This window comes from Drosophila miranda, assembly GCF_003369915.1.
Source record: "Drosophila miranda strain MSH22 chromosome Y unlocalized genomic scaffold, D.miranda_PacBio2.1 Contig_Y2_pilon, whole genome shotgun sequence".
Lineage (NCBI taxonomy): Eukaryota > Metazoa > Arthropoda > Insecta > Diptera > Drosophilidae > Drosophila > Drosophila miranda.
The window spans coordinates 7988130-8005854 of record NW_022881614.1 but is presented as its reverse complement, the minus strand read 5'-3'; the positions used below and the strand labels follow the sequence as shown (position 1 = coordinate 8005854).

At 41.3% G+C, this 17725-nt stretch overlaps 1 pseudogene; it reads left to right on the top strand.

The window, feature by feature from the left end:
- The window catches only part of LOC117193536, a 178364-nt pseudogene that overhangs the window by 5836 nt on the left and 154803 nt on the right, over positions 1–17725 (top strand).

The window sequence follows — 17725 nt, the reverse complement described above, 5'->3', positions numbered from 1 at the left end:
AACATACGCCAATTGAACAACCAATGATGTTAAGGTTTTTTTCGGTGCATGGGGCATAGTGCTTTGGGCTGTTACTGCTGCCACTGTCGTTAGACAGCTCGGGCTGTGCCGTGGTGGAGGGGCACTCGGCAATAATTTGCAACGAATATTTAAAAATGCCAGCCGCAGCAAGGGAATGAATGCCAAAGCGAAATGGCGAAATGGCAAAATGAAAAGTTCCATTTCTTGCCGCAGCCAGTTTCATATTTCTTGGCCTAGTTCTAGGGCGAGCGGAGCCCTGGCTCTACTTGACTCTTGAGCCATTTGCAGTCAGTCAAATGCGCCAGAAAATGGCAATGATTGATGGACTAATGCCTCAATTTGCCTGTCGCCCTCCGCTGTTTACACTGGAAATCCGTTCGGATCTCTTGTTTATAGAGAAGCCATTCGGTAAACAATTGGGTACATTTATTTTTTACCCAATTGCTCCGAAATCGAGGAAACTTCGGAGGCCGCAAGACTCCGGAAAGTTCTCTCAAAAACTACCCCCTCGGTAGGTTACCTCAAAAAGAATGATGGCACTTGGACCAACTCTAGTGAGGAGTCCCTACACATTCTGCTCGACACGCATTTCCCCGGATGCACATCCACCGAGCCGTCACACCTCCCAGGAGAAGGATCGGTAAAATCGATGGACCATATCCTTAGAAAACGGAACATAAGTTGGGCAGTAAACAGCTTCAACCCGTTTAAATCGCCAGGCTCGGACCAGGTAATCCCGGCCCAACTTCAGAAGGCCGGGGAGACGGCCATCAACTGGCTACATAGTATCTTCAGGAAGATACTGGCGGTATGTACCATACCGCAAGCGTGGCTTAAGGCTAGGATAGTTTTCATACCTAAAGCAGGCAAAGCCTCACACTCAACCCCGAAATACTTTAGACCAATCAGTTTATCGTCTTTCCTACTCAAAACCTTTGAGAGACTTATCGGGTTACAATAACGGACTACCATAAGTCCCCAGCTGTACTCAAGTGCGCAGCATGCCTACCGGAAAGGAAAATCCACGGAAACGGCACTTCACGAAGTGATCTCGAGTGTAGAAAAATCCCTGCATCTCAAAGAATACTCACTAATAGCTTTTCTCGATATCGAGGGAGCCTTCAACAACGTCACACCGGGCGCCATTACAGAAGCCCTGACTGACCTGGGGGTGGACCGTCACTTGGTGATGCTCATTGATCAATTGCTCATACGCAGGACGGTGACATCATCGATGGGATCGTCCACCCAGTCAAGGTATGTCAACAGAGGAACCCCGCAAGGGGGAGCTCTGTCTCCTCTTCTATGGAACATTGCAGTCAATAAGATTCTATGCGACCTGGAAGAGGGGGGCTGTAAAGTAGTGGCATACGCGGATGACGTTGCAATTATCTTTGCGGGGAAATACCCCCAAACATTATGCGACCTAATGACCGCAAAGCTTGCTCGATTGTCCGAATGGACAGAATCGCGCGGATTGGGACTAAATCCCTCGAAAACGGAACTCGTGTTATTCACAAAAAAATACAAGGTCCCGCCCCTCAACCCCCCCAACACTAAACGGATACAGGCTCTCCTTCAGCGACAGTGCCAGTTACTTAGGGTTGGTAATTGACAAAAAGCTTAGCTGGAACCTGAATGTCAAGGATAGAGTGAGGAAGGCAACGACAGCACTCTATACTTGAAAAAAAGCTATCGGCCTAAAGTGGGGCATGAACCCAAGCATAGTCTGATGGATATATCTGGCAATAGTCAGACCTATAATACTCTACGGAGTTACTGTCTGGTGGCCTGCCCTAACAAAAAGGACAATCACCAATCAGCTGGGCAAGGTTCAGCGAGCAGCCGCCCTCTGCATCAGTGGAGCTCTTCGAACTACACCAAATGATGCGCTAAACGCCATGTTATGCCTTCAGAGCCTTGACTTTGCAGGAAAGGAGCGGGCAGAAATTGGAGCAATACGTCTTAGGGACTCTGAACAATGGGTACCCCAGAACATAGGTCACTCATCTATACTAAATAAAAACAACATGGTCCCAGCAAGAACGGACTATCAAGTTCCAATGGAGCACACGGAGACTCCATTCAGCATAATCATCCCTCATAGAGACGATTGGCTCGAGGGACTCCCCGGCCCAGACGGGGCCATAAGCATCTTCACGGATGGCTCAAAACTGGACGGCAGGGTTGGAGGAGGAATCTACTCTTAACAACTTAACATAAGGCAATCTTTCAGGCTTCCGGATAACTGTAGCGTCTTCCAAGCGGAAGTTACAGCAATCAGGGAGGCTCTGTACTGCCTTCACACGGTTACCACCACGGCAACCAATCTAAACATCTACAGCGACAGCCAAGCTGCGATCAGATCACTTAACGCGATCTCCTCGAACTCGGCTACTGTGGCGAAGTGTGCGGCTGCCGCAGCTGCAGAGACGAGGACGAGGAGGAAACAGTGGAACACCTGTTCTGTTCCTGTCCAGTCCTCAGCAGAAGGAGTCTGCATCACTTGGGCTCTGCCTTTCTGAACGACATCTCGGAGATGTCCACGCTATGTCCCAGAAATATCGTCAACTTTATAAGGGCATCTGGATGGGACAACTGTTGCATTGAAGTCTCATCTGCACGGAGGGAATGATCCCAAGCGGTATCACAACGGGCCGAAACCGGCCTAAGTGTGCTGGGCTCCGAGCGAGCTTGGCAGCCGTCTCTACCTAACCTAACCTAACCATGAAAATGGATTAAATTTTATTTATTTGGAATTCTGTTTGATTTATTTGATTTATTGCTGGCCATAGAACATAAAAGAAAAACCGAACAGGCGAAACGTACCTGGAATCGAAATCCAAATCGATTTGATACAATTTTGATAAACAAGTTTTGTTATATTTTATTTGTCTTAAAATTGCGTCTTGGATGAAACGGAAATTGCGTCAAACTAGTCCCCCATACCCATTCTTCTTGGAAACCCCCATCTCCAGAATTGATGGCACAGAGAGTCACACACTTTTTACGCGCAATGAGGCATGCATTAAATCTCTTTCCGCTCCAGAAACGTGCAACAAAAAACCAACACGAAAGTGGATAATTACGGAAAGAACTCTGAGAACTTTCCTGGGCTGTGCCGGAATTAAAAATGTAGCTTGAGCAACTTGGGTTCTCAGGGTTCAGAGCTGAACCGAGGGACGGGACTGCACTGGGTGTAAATTTGAGAGCTCTTCAGCTGTTCGTAGTGATCATTTCTGACTCATAAATAATAATTAGAGATTTGATTGGTCCATCGGCATACACCTTAAAATGGGATAAAAACATTTGAATGCAATTTAATTTGCAGCGGGCTCTGGGGGCGGATGAGTAAACTCTGCTGCCATACATAGGTATATACTCGTACGAGAATTCGATGCGAATAAAATTGAGTACGCGCAAACATTTCAATGAGTTTCACACACAAAAACGACACTTTTTTCCTCACGCTCTGCTTTTCTATTTTCAGATGCGATCCAAGAAAAGCGCAAAGAAAAACACTTGCAAAAATTAGCAGCAGCGCCGGTTGTGGCTGTGGCAGCGGCATCGACATCGGCAGTAGCAGCAGCAGCTGGCTGACGGACACCGGCAGCGGTCGGGAGGAGGCCGTGCATCTATAAATAGGGATCGAACACTTTGTGCGCGTGACAGCTGTGAAAGCGGCAGGGGGCCGGCGGTAGTGACAGTGGCAGTGGCAGCCGCAGCGATGGCCAACTATAACGTCATTGGCTGGATAAGTGATTGCGTTCGGTTCGGCAACGTCACGGATGCGGTATAAACTGGTCCGGCCAGGCCAATAAACCACATATCGCGTATACCCTGCGTGGACCTGGCATAATGAGAGCGCCAGACAAACGGGAGGAAAATGAACGGCAAACAACAGCAACAGAGTCATCCAAAGCAGCAACGGCAGCAATAGCAGCATGCAAAGAGGCAGCAGCATCGAAAAAGACAAAAGATGCGAAAATTTTTCGGTGCTCACAGCTGCTCTAGAATCAGTCTAAATTCGTCGTCGATCGGCAGCAACGAGTGTTGTGGTTCCCCAAGTCCACAAAAGCGCGCGCGCTTGTATCTGTGTGTTTGTGTTTGCGCGTGTGTGTGTGTGTGTGCGAACAGAGGAAACGGAAGTGAAGTCGAACCGAAAGTGGGATTGAAAGTAGCAGCAGCTGAAACGACTCAAACGAGCATTCATGAGCAACGACACTAAGCCCCAGCTAAAAAATAAATCACCAATTGAATCAAACCAAAAGCCAGCAAAGAATTGTGCGTAGAGCGTAAGCTTTAGGCAAACAAACCAACAGCTACCTTACTTGTGCTTCAATTAAATTCTTAAACAGAACAGAACTCAGAAATGCCGACCAAAGGACAACAAACCCCTTTCATTGTGATGTCTTAGCCATAACGATAACGGTAAGTGTAAATGTTCGAGACTCCGTTTAAATTAGCCGCCTCTAAGATTTGGGTATGCACATATGGGTATACACAATACATGCCTTCAGAGCCCTTTCTCTCTCAATAGCGACTGCTATGCGATACCTTTTCCATCGTAATCGGGGACATCTAGGAATACGTATTTCTGAATGGAAATCCATTCCAGAAATATTGCAAGTATTGCTACGGTGGAGCAAGTTTTCTGCCAAAAAGTGTTAAAGGAAAATGTATTATTCATGGGGCGCCACATTGCGCAGAGGCATTTCTGGCTGCTGCTGGCGCTGATGCTGGTGCGTGTTTTCCCAGCCTCTCCGAGTGTTCTCCCCATAAATTGGGCTTACTCTTTTCGCAGTTTCGTTTCCCCTAACCAGTTCACCCTGTTAAGTGTGTATCTCATGGATATGGGCTTGTTGGGCCTGGCCCATTGCATTGTTGGGCTTGTTACACTGATGGCCACTGGCAGGAGGGCATAATTGCTGGTTGAAATTGATGGAGCCCATTACTCCGAGTGTATCCAGAAAATAAATTACTTTTAGCTGCTTTCATTCGAAGTAGATTGCAACTTGACCTTGCAGCTCGAACTAGGTCTTGCCGCTGGGGTCTTACTCTTTCTCTTTGCTCTTCCTCAGAGTTGAGGATTTGTTTTCTTTTACAAGTCGCCAAGAATTTGGTTAATTTGCAGTCTCATGGCATGCACAGAATAGCTCGACATACAGCCATGCCATGAATTCGTTATACACGTATGTCTCTACATTTCTATATCTGTAAATATGTGTAATGCCAGGAACTTTTGCATTTGGGTGCCGCTGGGGCAGCATCATCATCATCATCGTCATGGCATGGCATCGCATCGCATCCCCTGGCACAGCGTCGCTGGGACGCCTTGACAATGCACTTGAGTCAAGTTTGCTTCCTCTACTCGGATCTGCTCCGATCCGTCCTCGCGCTCTCTATCTATGTATCTCTCCTGGGCTGCTGCTTGCCAAAATGCACGGGAGGGTAGAGGATGGGTCTCTTATTTATTTATAAAATTTTGTTTGCTGCCTGTTTACTCATGCCACTTATGCAGAATACACCTTGGCCTTCTTGGGGGCACGCCCCGTGAATGATAAGCGGGGCACAGCGTCGCCTGCCTATTGTTATGTATACCTGGTACTCAAAGAGTATAGGGGTATATAAGATTCGTGTATATGCATGCATATTCCTCTGATATCATACCATTTTGCCCCCCCCCCCCCATTTTAAAGAGACGAGAAAACCGAGAGATAACATCATGGAATATTATATAGTAATCTGATATGGAAAATCCTGTCTGATGTCTGGCGTTAAGGGGGTGCAGTTGGGGGAACTCTTTGCACGTTTTTTTCTTCCTTTTTATACCCGATACTCAAAATGAGTATTGGGGTATATTAGATTTGTGGTAAAAGTGGATGTGTGTAACGTCCAGAAGGAATCGTTTCCGACCCCATAAAGTATATATATTCTTGATCAGCATCAATAGCCGAGTCGATTGAGCCATGTCTGTCTGTCCGTCTGTCCGTCCGTCCGTCTGTCCGTCTGTCCATCCCACAATTTGAGTCCATTTTGTTCATACCCTATCAAGATAGCTTTGAATGATTTTTCATCAAATTTACCTTTTTTAATTTTGTTGTGCACATACACGGTTGAACCGAACACTCTTAAAAACTTTAAATTGGACTTTCTATTGTGCCACAGCTCATATGGGGTCATTTTACAATCACCAAGTGCTTTGCTTGGAATTCTGTTGATTAGATATGTTGCAGTTAGCACAGCTTCACCCCAAAAACTTTTGTTTTATTTTGCACCATTTACCATAGCACGAGCTTTCTCTGTAATGGTTCTTATCATTCGCTCCGAAACACCATTCAACTGAGGTGTATGTGGCACTGTCAAATGATAACTTATTCCTTTATTAACGCAGAACTCACGCATTTCATTCGACAGGTATTCTCGACCGTTGTCAATGTACAAATTGACAATCTTGAAATTAAAATGAGCCTCGCTCTTTGCTACAAAATCTTTAAATACATTGAATACATCTGATTTATATTTTAACAAATAGGTTACACAATAATGTGTAAATTGATCTACGAAGATCACAAAATAATTTTTATCGTCTAGAGTAACTGGTTTAATGGGGCCACATACATCTGAATGTATTACAAACAAGGGTCGTTTTATATAACTTTTATCTTTAGATTGCTTAAATGGTAACCTAGCCTGTTTCCCATTTAAACATGACTCACAAACTTAATCTGATATTTTTAAAGTAACAAGAAGATTACTGTCATTAAATAAATTATTATTCTTTATTTCAAGCAATTTTGCATTGCTTATATGCCTCTCATGCCATAATCGATAATTATTTTTGTTCCTAGCATCTACACTGTATGCTTGAAATTTTTGACTACAGGTATATCCAACATACCTGTATATTAAACAACAATTACTCCATTTTTTGATATGGAGACACCACCACAGTCAAACTTAATTGACATCCCTGCCTGTTGCAGACGCTTGACAGACATGAGGTTTCCTGCTGCCTCCTTGCAGTATAGCACATCCTCCAGTGTGATATTGGGTCCATTGGGCAGCCGCACAATTCCACGCTTAGTGGCATATAAAAACTCGCCTTCTTTTGCCACAGCGATTTTAATTGGCTGCTCCAATTCGATGCAATCGGCGTACAGCGAGTCATCATTGATCAAATGATCCGTTGCACAAGAATCGAGTATAAAACCGAGTTCATTATTTATTTGATCACTCTTTGTCATTTTCCGCATCATAAATGCGAACCCGTGGCCCGATGCTGCAAGCTGAGCTTGTTTATTATGTTTATAATTTTCTTTATTTTGATTTAACCTTATAAACTGGTAACAGTCTTTTTTCATGTGCCCTTCTTTGCCACAGTGATGGCATTTAATGTTACTTCTAGGTTTTTCCCTTGAATAATATCTTTTGCCGTGTGTTTCTAGATCCAAACGTTTTACGATTATTAAAATTGTTATTATTTCTTACAACTGCCTTCATGACTTTACTACTTGTATCAGTACTTTCATTTCTTAATTTGGTCTCGTAGTCGAACAATTTATTTTTTACAAACGCTAATAATAGAGTTTCATCCGACAAAGTTTCGATTGCCGTGATGACACCATTATAGGTTGAAGGTAGAGTCTGCAGCAAATGTGCCACTTTGTCCATCTCATCCATTTTAGCGCCCGCCCCTAACAACTCACTCACTGTTTCATCAAAAATAACAAAATGACTCGAAAGTGTAATTTCACTTGAGAGTTTGAGTGTTATTAAACGTTTACGTGCAGCTAATTGCGACGCAAGGCTTCTACGCTCATATATGGCGTCTAAATTCTTCAGGATATCACGTGCCGAAATGTCGCCTGCCGCGAAGTTTAGAAATGCGTCGCCTAAATATTTAATTAAAATGCTCTTCGCACATCGCTCTGCCTTTTTCCAATTATCATCTACTTCGTTAGGCATTATGTTATCGACTACTTGGAGCACCTCTAATTCAGCAAACAAAGCTCTGATTCTAAATTTCCATATAGAATATTTCTCGCCACAAAAAGGCTTAATATGTTGCTTATTTCTTTCCATTTTCTATATTATACACACACACACTACAAAAAAAAAACTACACAAGAACGCACGCGGAACTAATTTCACAACTATTTTTTTTTAATTTAATTTATTTAAATTGGCGTGGACTGGGCCCATAACCTATTGGATAACTAGCTATGAAAATTAGTAAACGAATGACAGTACCAAGTTATATTTTTCTTTAAAGATTATTTACATACATATGTATTTCTTGATTACTTTTTCACTGCAACACCGGTACCACGTACATTCGATTCGAGATCAGAAAGGAAAGAGTAAGTGGACACTTCAAGTGTGACCAGACTAACTTTACATAATAATACTTAGAATATCGATAGTATTATTTAATAGTATTTAATGTTATTATTTGAATGTGGGAATAGGCGTATTCCAACACGCCCCCCTCAAAAATAACATTAATCATCAAAATCATAAAAATAAAAAAAAATGTTTTCATCATTAAATCAAAAAGGTAACATTCAATTGTTATTCTAATGTGGTTGGTGGGCATTCTGGGAAGTGTTATGTGATCTAGCATTTGCTCTAAGGATACGGGGAAAACCCAGAAAAACCCGATCAGATCACTTTAAAATTAGATTAACATAAAATTAAATTACTTTAACAATTCATTGGTTCTTTTGGTTCAAATAAAAAAAAAAAAATATATATATGAATTAATGTAATAAAATCGTTAATAAAGCTTCATGTTCATGTTTTCATTAAATTGGAATCATTCTTCTTGTAGTAGTCCTGATTTGTTCCGCAGTTCCGCAAATCTTCCAGCAGGTAGTGGCTTCGTGAAGATGTCAGCAAGTTGGTTGTCTGTATTAATATACTCAAGAGAAATCTCATTAGTTTCTATCTGTTCTCTTGAAAAATGATATTTTATATCAATATGCTTTGCTCTTTTATGACATGAGGGATTATTTGCAATGCTAATACAGCCTTGGTTGTCTTCATAAATTTTAATGGGTCTGTCGAGTTTAAGATTAATACTATTTAGAAGAGACTTTAGCCATAAAGCTTCTCTTACAGCTTCAAATAGGGCCATATATATATTCAGCTTCAGTTGATGAAGTTGCCACTGAATTCTGTCTTTTTGTATTCCAACAAATTAAATTGGAATCGAACATTTTAAACAAATAACCGGTTGTACTTTTTCTATCAATCTCATTACTACCCCAATCGGAGTCTACATAGCCGACTAATGTATTTTCAATTGATGTATTCTTTTTAAATATAAGCTTCATATCAATAGTTCCCTTTAAATATCTAATAACCTTTTTTAAACATTGCCATAACTCAGCATTGTTCTTGCTACTATATCTACTCAAGATATTTACAGCGGCAGCTAAATCTGGTCGTGTACACAGCATTATGTACATTAAACAGCCAATAAGGTTACGACATGGAGCATTGCAGTCTTCATGTGAGTTAAGTAACTCATAATTTAGTTTATATAGTAATGGAGTACTGACTAAATTGCAACTATCCATGTTAAATTTATTTAAAATTCTTTTTACATATGCAGCTTGACTCAAATATATTCTGATACCGATAAAATGTTTTATCTCATTTAAGTCAGTCATTCTAAATCTCTCGCTTAAATACTTTTTGAAATTATTCATTCTATCCATATCCCTTGTCGCTATTACTACCTCATCAACATATAATAATACATATATGTTTTTCCTAATGTCACCTCTATCAAGAATATATATGCAACGATCCACGGGAGAGTTTAAAAAATCGAATTCTTTCAATGCTTGCTCAAATACTTGAAACCAGCATCTAGCTGCTTGTTTGAGCCCATAAATGGCGCTGTTCAGTTTGCATACAAGTTAACGTACCCAATTCTATTGAGCTCTTATACGAGTTGTAAACAATCTTTGGCTTTCCAAAACGAAAACAATTTCAATCTTGGGCCTCCGCCTAATTGATTTCTAAAATGTACAATCGCAAGGGCCCCCGCCGCAATCCCAATCTTTGACACTCGCCTAAATGGAAAACCAATGTTTGCCCACACCCGGCTTCTCATAAACAATCTCACTCCCGGCTTTCTGCAGATCCTGCACTTTAGGCATTTTACAGTTCTCTCTTTGGATGACGAAATCCAATACTCGGGATGGCGAAATCAATTGAAATGTTTATAGAAAAACTATTCCCGAAAGGGATCAACGATGCAAAGATCAGAAAGTTCAAGTCAGTCTTGATCCAGAAGCGACACCGCAAGGTCGAGCTAAAAATTAAGATCGCGCAAACCCTTTGTCCGGAATCCTTTGTGACCCTCTACTTAAATCTATATCAGTGAAGTTAGAAGTAAAATAAAAACTTTTTAAAAACACAATCCGCTACCGCAGTTATTTAATTGGCGCCCAACGTGGGGCGACGTTGTATAAAAAGCACCGAATAATAAAAGTGTTGCGTCGTGCCGAAACCCGAAGGACAATTAATTAATGAAATAAATCCTTCAGATATAAAAACGAGGAGTGACTGTGAGATATAAGATAAGAAAAAGTGAGATAAAAAGGAAACAAACCGGAGCTTAGGGTGTGCAAAAATAAATACAATATACAATACAAATACAAATACAAATACAATACAAAATACAAATAAATACAAAAGCTAATCAAGACAATTCAAAAATACAAAAAAACCAAAAAAAACCAAAGTTTTTAAACAAAACCAACCCAACCAAAACACAAAGAAAGTGAAACTATCAGCTAAACCAAAGAAGGAAGACCCCCAGAAGACCCAGTTAAACAAAGAAATTTAAGAAGGAAGACCCGTTCGAAGACCTGTCAGCCAAATCAAGAAGGAAGACCCGTTCGAAGAGCTGTCAGCCAAACTAAGAAGGACGACCCCTACCGGATAGTTCGCGAGCAAAAGTTGTATTAATAAATATATAAGTTCAATTAGGTTATATTAGATTATAAAAACAAACATATAAGAAAAATTTAAGGTGGATCAACTAACTTTAGATTTTGAAAAACTAAAAATGATTAACTCACAAACAAGGACCGATCACACTGCAGATCTGGTCAAACAATTGATAGCACTTCAAATTTCACAAGTACAGGAGCAAATTGTAAATTTAAAACAACAAATAGAAACTAAATCCGATCAGGTATCAGATTATCAGGCAGAAGCAATAGACGAGACAATAAAAGATGACACCACATTAAAGGTAATAGAATCCCTACCAATTTTCAATGGTGGATTAAACCAATACGTAGGATGGAGGGAAGCTGCAGAAACTGCAGTGAAGTTATATAAGAAAGGAAGTAAGCAATATTATATTGCCTTAACAATTTTGAGAAACAAAATAACAGGACCAGCACATGACGTACTGACCAACCACGGGACAGTTTTAAATTTTGATGCCATACTTTCACGACTTGACTTTGTTTACAGTGACAAGAGACCAATTTACATAATAGAACAGGAGTTAAGCGTTCTCCGACAAGGGAACCTTTCAATAATAGATTTCTATAACGAGGTTAACAAGAAAATGACCTTGTTAATAAATAAGACAATAATGACTCACGGAAAGGACAGTGAAATCACGAAAGAATCAAATAAGAAAATTAGAGACAATGCCTTACGCATTTTTGTTACTGGCCTAAACGGCGGCATTGCAGAAATCCTATTTTCATTGAATCCCCCAGATTTACCGAATGCCTTGGCAAAGGTACAGGAATTGCAATCAAAAAACATTCGGGCCCAATTTGCCTACCAATTCAGTGGCCCCAGAAATTCAGGGAATAATAACTACAATACATTAAGATTCAAACAATGACAACCAAGGACTAATAGTTCACCATTCGACCAAAAAAAGATCTTCAGAGGAATAACATGTCATGGGGACAACCCTATTTCTTGGGTAATAGACAACAAAATCAGGCCCCAGAACCAATGGATGTAGACGAATCGATACAAATCAAGAACCGACAGAACAGCAATCAATTCAGGGGAAATAATAATAATAGAAATTATCGGGAGAATACTAACGGTTATTATAGGAGAAATAATAACAATTATAACCAAGCTCAGCATTTTAGGGCAAACGTAGTACCGAATAATCAGTCTAACGAAAATTAGGCGCAGAAACGAAAGCCAAACGAAATGTCGGAACAACCGGCAAATAAAGCAATGCGGATAAATAACATTGAGGAGGACCATTTTTTAGATCAGCCCCCGAAGTAGGTCTGCCCTACTTAAAAAGAGTAGATAAAAAAATAAACAGAGAATTAAAAGTTTTGATAGATACGGGAGCAACTTCCTGTTATATAAAAAAGGGAATTTACGAAAATAAAAAAGAATTATCAATTTATAAGAAAGTTGCTACAGTGAATGGGTTTTCAATAATTAAATATTTCCATAATATAACTATTTTCAACACAAAACAAGTGTTTTATGAAATAGATGGAATGGAGGCAGATTTACTAATAGGATTTAACCTATTAAAGAAAATCGGAGCTGTTATTGATACAGGAAAGGGGACTTTAAGTTATAAAGACAATGAGGAGAAACTAATATATGACGAGGTCCTTTCTTTAAACAAATTAACCTTTATAGAAGGAAAAACCATCCTTCCGTTGAAGGAATATATAATAAAAAAATATTTTGAAGAAGAAAAAGAAATGAAAAGTGATTCAGTAAAGGTAGAAGGAAGTTTATATAGCTTGGGATCAAAAAATCCTGAGCACGCCGACGAAGAATTATCCGACAGTAGTTTGGGATTCAAATATCCTGAACCCGCCGTCGTTGAAATATCCGACATCCAAAGTTTTAATAGTTTGGGATTAAGGAATCCTGAACACGCCGTCGTTGTATTATCCGACACTAAAAGTTCGAATAGTTTGGGATTAAAGAATCCTGAACACGCCGTCGTTGAATTATCCGACAATGAACAATTTAAAAGTTTGGGATGCAAAAATCCTGAACGCGCCGTCGTAGAAATATCCGACATTCAAAATAATGCAAATTCTGAATTGAAAAAAATGAAATTGTATAACACAATAACCTACAAAGAGGACAATTTAAAAAATCTCAGAGAGAAAATGGTATCTATCATCGAAGAAGACCATGCCAATATAAATTTACAGTTACCGTTCAGAACGGATATAAAAGGAGAGATTAACACTGAACATGATAGACCGGTATATGGCAAGCAGTATCAATACGCTTATTCGGTTAAGGATTTCGTTAATAACGAAATAAGTAAAATGAAGGTATATGATGAAGGTATAATCAGACCTAGTAAAAGCCCATATAATTCACCGGTAATAGTAGTACCAAAGAAGGGAGTAAATGAGGACGGAACTCCTAAACATAGATTAGTAATAGACTTTAAGAAACTTAATAAAAACACCATACCGGATAGATACCCTATGCAAGATCCTTCAGTAATCCTTGCCAATTTAGGTAAGGCATAGTATTTCTCGGCCATTGATTTAGAGTCAGGTTTCTATCAGATTTTAATGAGGGAATCAGATATTGAAAAAGGCTCTTTTTCCATAAATAACGGCAAATATGAATTTCTAAGAATGCCTATGGGATTGACGAACGCTCCCAGAATTTTCCAAAGGGCAATGGACGATATACTTAGAGAACAAGTTGGGAAAACTTGTCACGTCTATATGGACGATATAATAATATTTTCAAAAACTATAGAACAACATTATAAAGATCTAATTCATATAATACAGATATTGCAAAACGCTAACATGAAAATTTCCCTAGAAAAGTCTAAATTCTTTCAATTGGAAACCAAATATCTGGGATACATTGTTTCCCAAAATATCATTAAAACAGATCCAGACAAAATCTCCACAATACAAAACTATTAGAAGAGAAAAAGATTATAAAATAGGAGAAGTAGTTTATGAAAAGAAATTCGGGGAAAGAAATAAACTTCAATCCCGATACAAAAAGCAGGTAGTTAAGGAAAATCGACCGAATAAAATTATAATCAACAATAGAAACAGAATTATACATAAAGATAACATCAAATATTAAATATTTTTTTTCCAGAAAATGTATGCGAATATACTAATACTGACTTTTGTTATATTGACGACTTCGGAAGTAATTGACTATACGCATAGTGACTATCTATTGCTCAAAGACGACAGAGACGTTTACACTTATGAAACATACGCTGAACTTTTCCATATTACTAATTTGAGTTTTTATAGAGAGATAATTGATAAAGAATCCAAATATGTCAACAAATCAATTAATTCAGACTGTTCGGAGCAGAACCCAGCCGATTAGCTGCTTGCCAAATAGCACCTAATTCTTGGCCCTCAGCCGCTTATTTTGTTTGTTACTTATGTCACTCATTTGTTTGTTAAAGCTCTGCGCTTGCTTGCCCTGCTAAACGCTCTCTGCCAGCTCGCTCTTCGCTATCTCCGCTTTGCGTCTGCCTACCGACGTCGGCCGAGCGAAGCTGCGCTTAGCGATCGGAGCGGCAATGTAAAGGGCAGGCAAGCCACACTTGCAATTTGGCTGTCACGCATTAAAGAACATATCGTAATTTTATTTCTGCGCCGAGTTTTATTTAATTCGAAATAATTAGTCGGCCGATTGGGGATAAAAAACATTATCTCCACATAAAATTTGGTGACCCCGACGTGATCTCTGAGTTGCAGTGTCAATTAATAATCATTCGCGATCGACATTCGTTAGCCCTAGCAAATTTTCGGCGGTTAAGCACAATTCGGTGCTAAAACACACTTACATACACCTACATACACGCATTGCTGGCTATTAATTTCTCTGTCGCGACAATTCGGTCAGTGCAGTGCGGTAGGCAGTGCAGCGAATAATGCACACTAATACACACAAGCGGAGTACAAAGCGGAATCGGACAGCTCGCACAGCCGCACAGCTAAAGGCATTAGCTGTAATCCCTTTGCTTTCGGTTCCCACGTTTATACGTATACAGGGTGTCTTTTTCGGTCGTGCTGAGTGACTCTTTTAAAACCTCAACATGGCAGCACCTGAGCCTACCAATGTCGCGAACGCAGCAATGCCGAGTGATGTAGATTTCTACAAGCACAAGGCCGAGTCCATCGCGCGCCAACTAAAGGCCATGGATCGCTTTCTCACCAAGGAAGAGCTTGCCGAGTTAGATGAGGCAGAACTTCAAGCTCGCTTAGAGCAGATCGAGCGAATGAATGCGGATTTCGATGCCGCTCAAACGAGCCTTGAAAGGCTGGATTTCCTGCAGTTAGCCCATGATGCCCGGCTGGACTTTTCGAATGTTTATGTCAAGGTTAGGTCCAGGCTGTCGCGGGAGTTGATGGCTGCTCGCACGGTAAATGTTGCCAATTCAACGGCTCGGCATACTCTCGAGGGGAATTCGTCGTTGTTCGCCTATAATAGTATAGGCCGTTCTCGAATGCCCGAGTTGCAGCTTCCGCGATTCGGTGGGAGCTACATGGATTGGCCAGACTTCCACGCGATGTTTTCGACAATGGTGCACAAAGACCATCGTATACCAATCATCGAAAAATTCCAAGATCTTCGTGGATGTCTAGATGGTGCTGCGCTGGATACGATTCGTTCCTTGGAACTTTCTGAGGAGAATTACGACAAGGCGTTGAATTTACTAATGTTGCGATTCGATAATAAACTGTTACATTTTCAGGCACTCGTCAAGGCTATTTTCGGGCTGCAAGGGGTGGAGAAGGGCTCGGCTATCGGCTTGCGCGCGCTCAGCGATAAAATCAATTCGCACTTGCGTGCACTTCAGACCTTGGCGACCCCGCAGGAGATTTCCGATGGGTTGCTGATCTTCATCATAGGCACGAAATTGGACCACAAGACCAAGGAGAAATGGGAAGAGAACTTGCCGACGTCAGGATTGCCTCGGTGGTCAAGCATGGCCTCATTCTTGGAAGCAAGATGTCGGATGCTGGAAAATTTGGGATCGGCTATGGTAACAATTCCTAGCCAGCAGGTGGGAGAAAGAAAACCTAGCACCCTAATCACCTCCATTAAAGATCATAATAGCTCAACATGCAAGTATTGCAAATCCTCCGATCACTACATATCCCGATGCCGGGCATTTATAGATCTCCCTGTTTTTTCTCGATACAAGGAGGTGAAGAAGCGCCATTTATGTCTAAACTGCCTCAACAAAGGCCATTCATTGCAGCGCTGCAAGTCAGGGGAATGTAGAAATTGCCAAGCCAAGCATCACACACTGCTCCACATGCAGTCGGGCGCTGACGCTGAGTTGCCGTCGCCGAGCACGGAATCGACCCAGCATGATCCTGCAAGTGCCCTAGTAGCAAGCAAATATATTAGCCCTCCCCCCTCGAGTCAAAAATCTCTGCCTAGCCAAAACGTGCTGCTAGCTACTGCAATCGTATATATTAGGGGCCGTTTTGGATCGCTTATTCCATGTCGTGCCATTTCAGATTCCGCTTCTCAGGTTAACTTTATAACATCGAGACTCGCCAATCAGCTGCAGTTAGATCCTCACCCGTCTCACGTTCAAATCGCCGGTATTGGAGAGTCAATTCTACCATCCAGCAAGGCTGTGGACATCGTCCTGCAATCTCAAGACGAAAGCTATCGCGGTTTCCTCTCTGCAATTATCACTGCCTCAATCACAGGAATGCAGCCTAACTTCGGCCTAGACGCAAAGGATTGGCCAATGCCAAATAATCTAAAACTGGCTGATCCTAACTTCGCCAAGCCCCAGCGTGTCGATCTGTTGATAGGTGCTGGTTTGTTCTTCGAATTAATGTGCGTTGGACAGATTCGACTGTCAGACCAATTGCCAACATTGCAGAAGATGAAACTTGACTGGATAGTGTCAAGAAGTATTAAAAACTCTGAGAAAGCCCGTGCGGCGCTAGCAGCCGTTGAAGATCCCCCTGTCATCTCCGCTTGCGAGACTAATTTGTGCGATATTGTAAGGCGGTTTTGGGAAGTCGATGGAGATTATTCGCCCTCATCAATTTCGGAGGAAGATGTTCATTGCGAACAGCATTTCGTCACAAACTGCATTCGCCTAGAGTCCGGAGCTTACTCCGTGCGTTTGCCAACCAAATTCAGTCTAGAGGAATTAGGAGAATCGTATCAGCAGGCGCTACGTAGATTTCTCAATTTGGAGAGGAAGCTAGCAAAAAATGCACAGCTTAAGGCAAAATATATGGAGTTTCTCCAGGAGTATCGTGATTTAGGACACATGTCGCCAGCTTCGCGGCAGTCAGACCTCCCGCAGTACTTCTTGCCTCACCATTGCGTCCACAAGCAGGATAGTACAACCACCAAATTACGCGTAGTGTTCGATGGATCTGCCAAAACAGCGTCTGGAGTATCACTGAATGATGCGCTAATGGCTGGACCCACCATCCAACCTAAAATTCTGATAACTCTGCTTCGTTTCCGCTTTTTTAAAGTCGCCTTGTGTGGCGATATCTGCAAAATGTACCGCTGTGTACGCGTTTCCCATCCCGATACGCACGTGCAGTGCATCCTATGGCGCAATGACCCGAAGGAGGAGATTCAGGTGTTCAAGTTGGAGACTGTTACTTACGGAACCAAACCTGCCGCTTTCTTAGCAATTCGTGCTATGCATCAATTGGCAAATGAT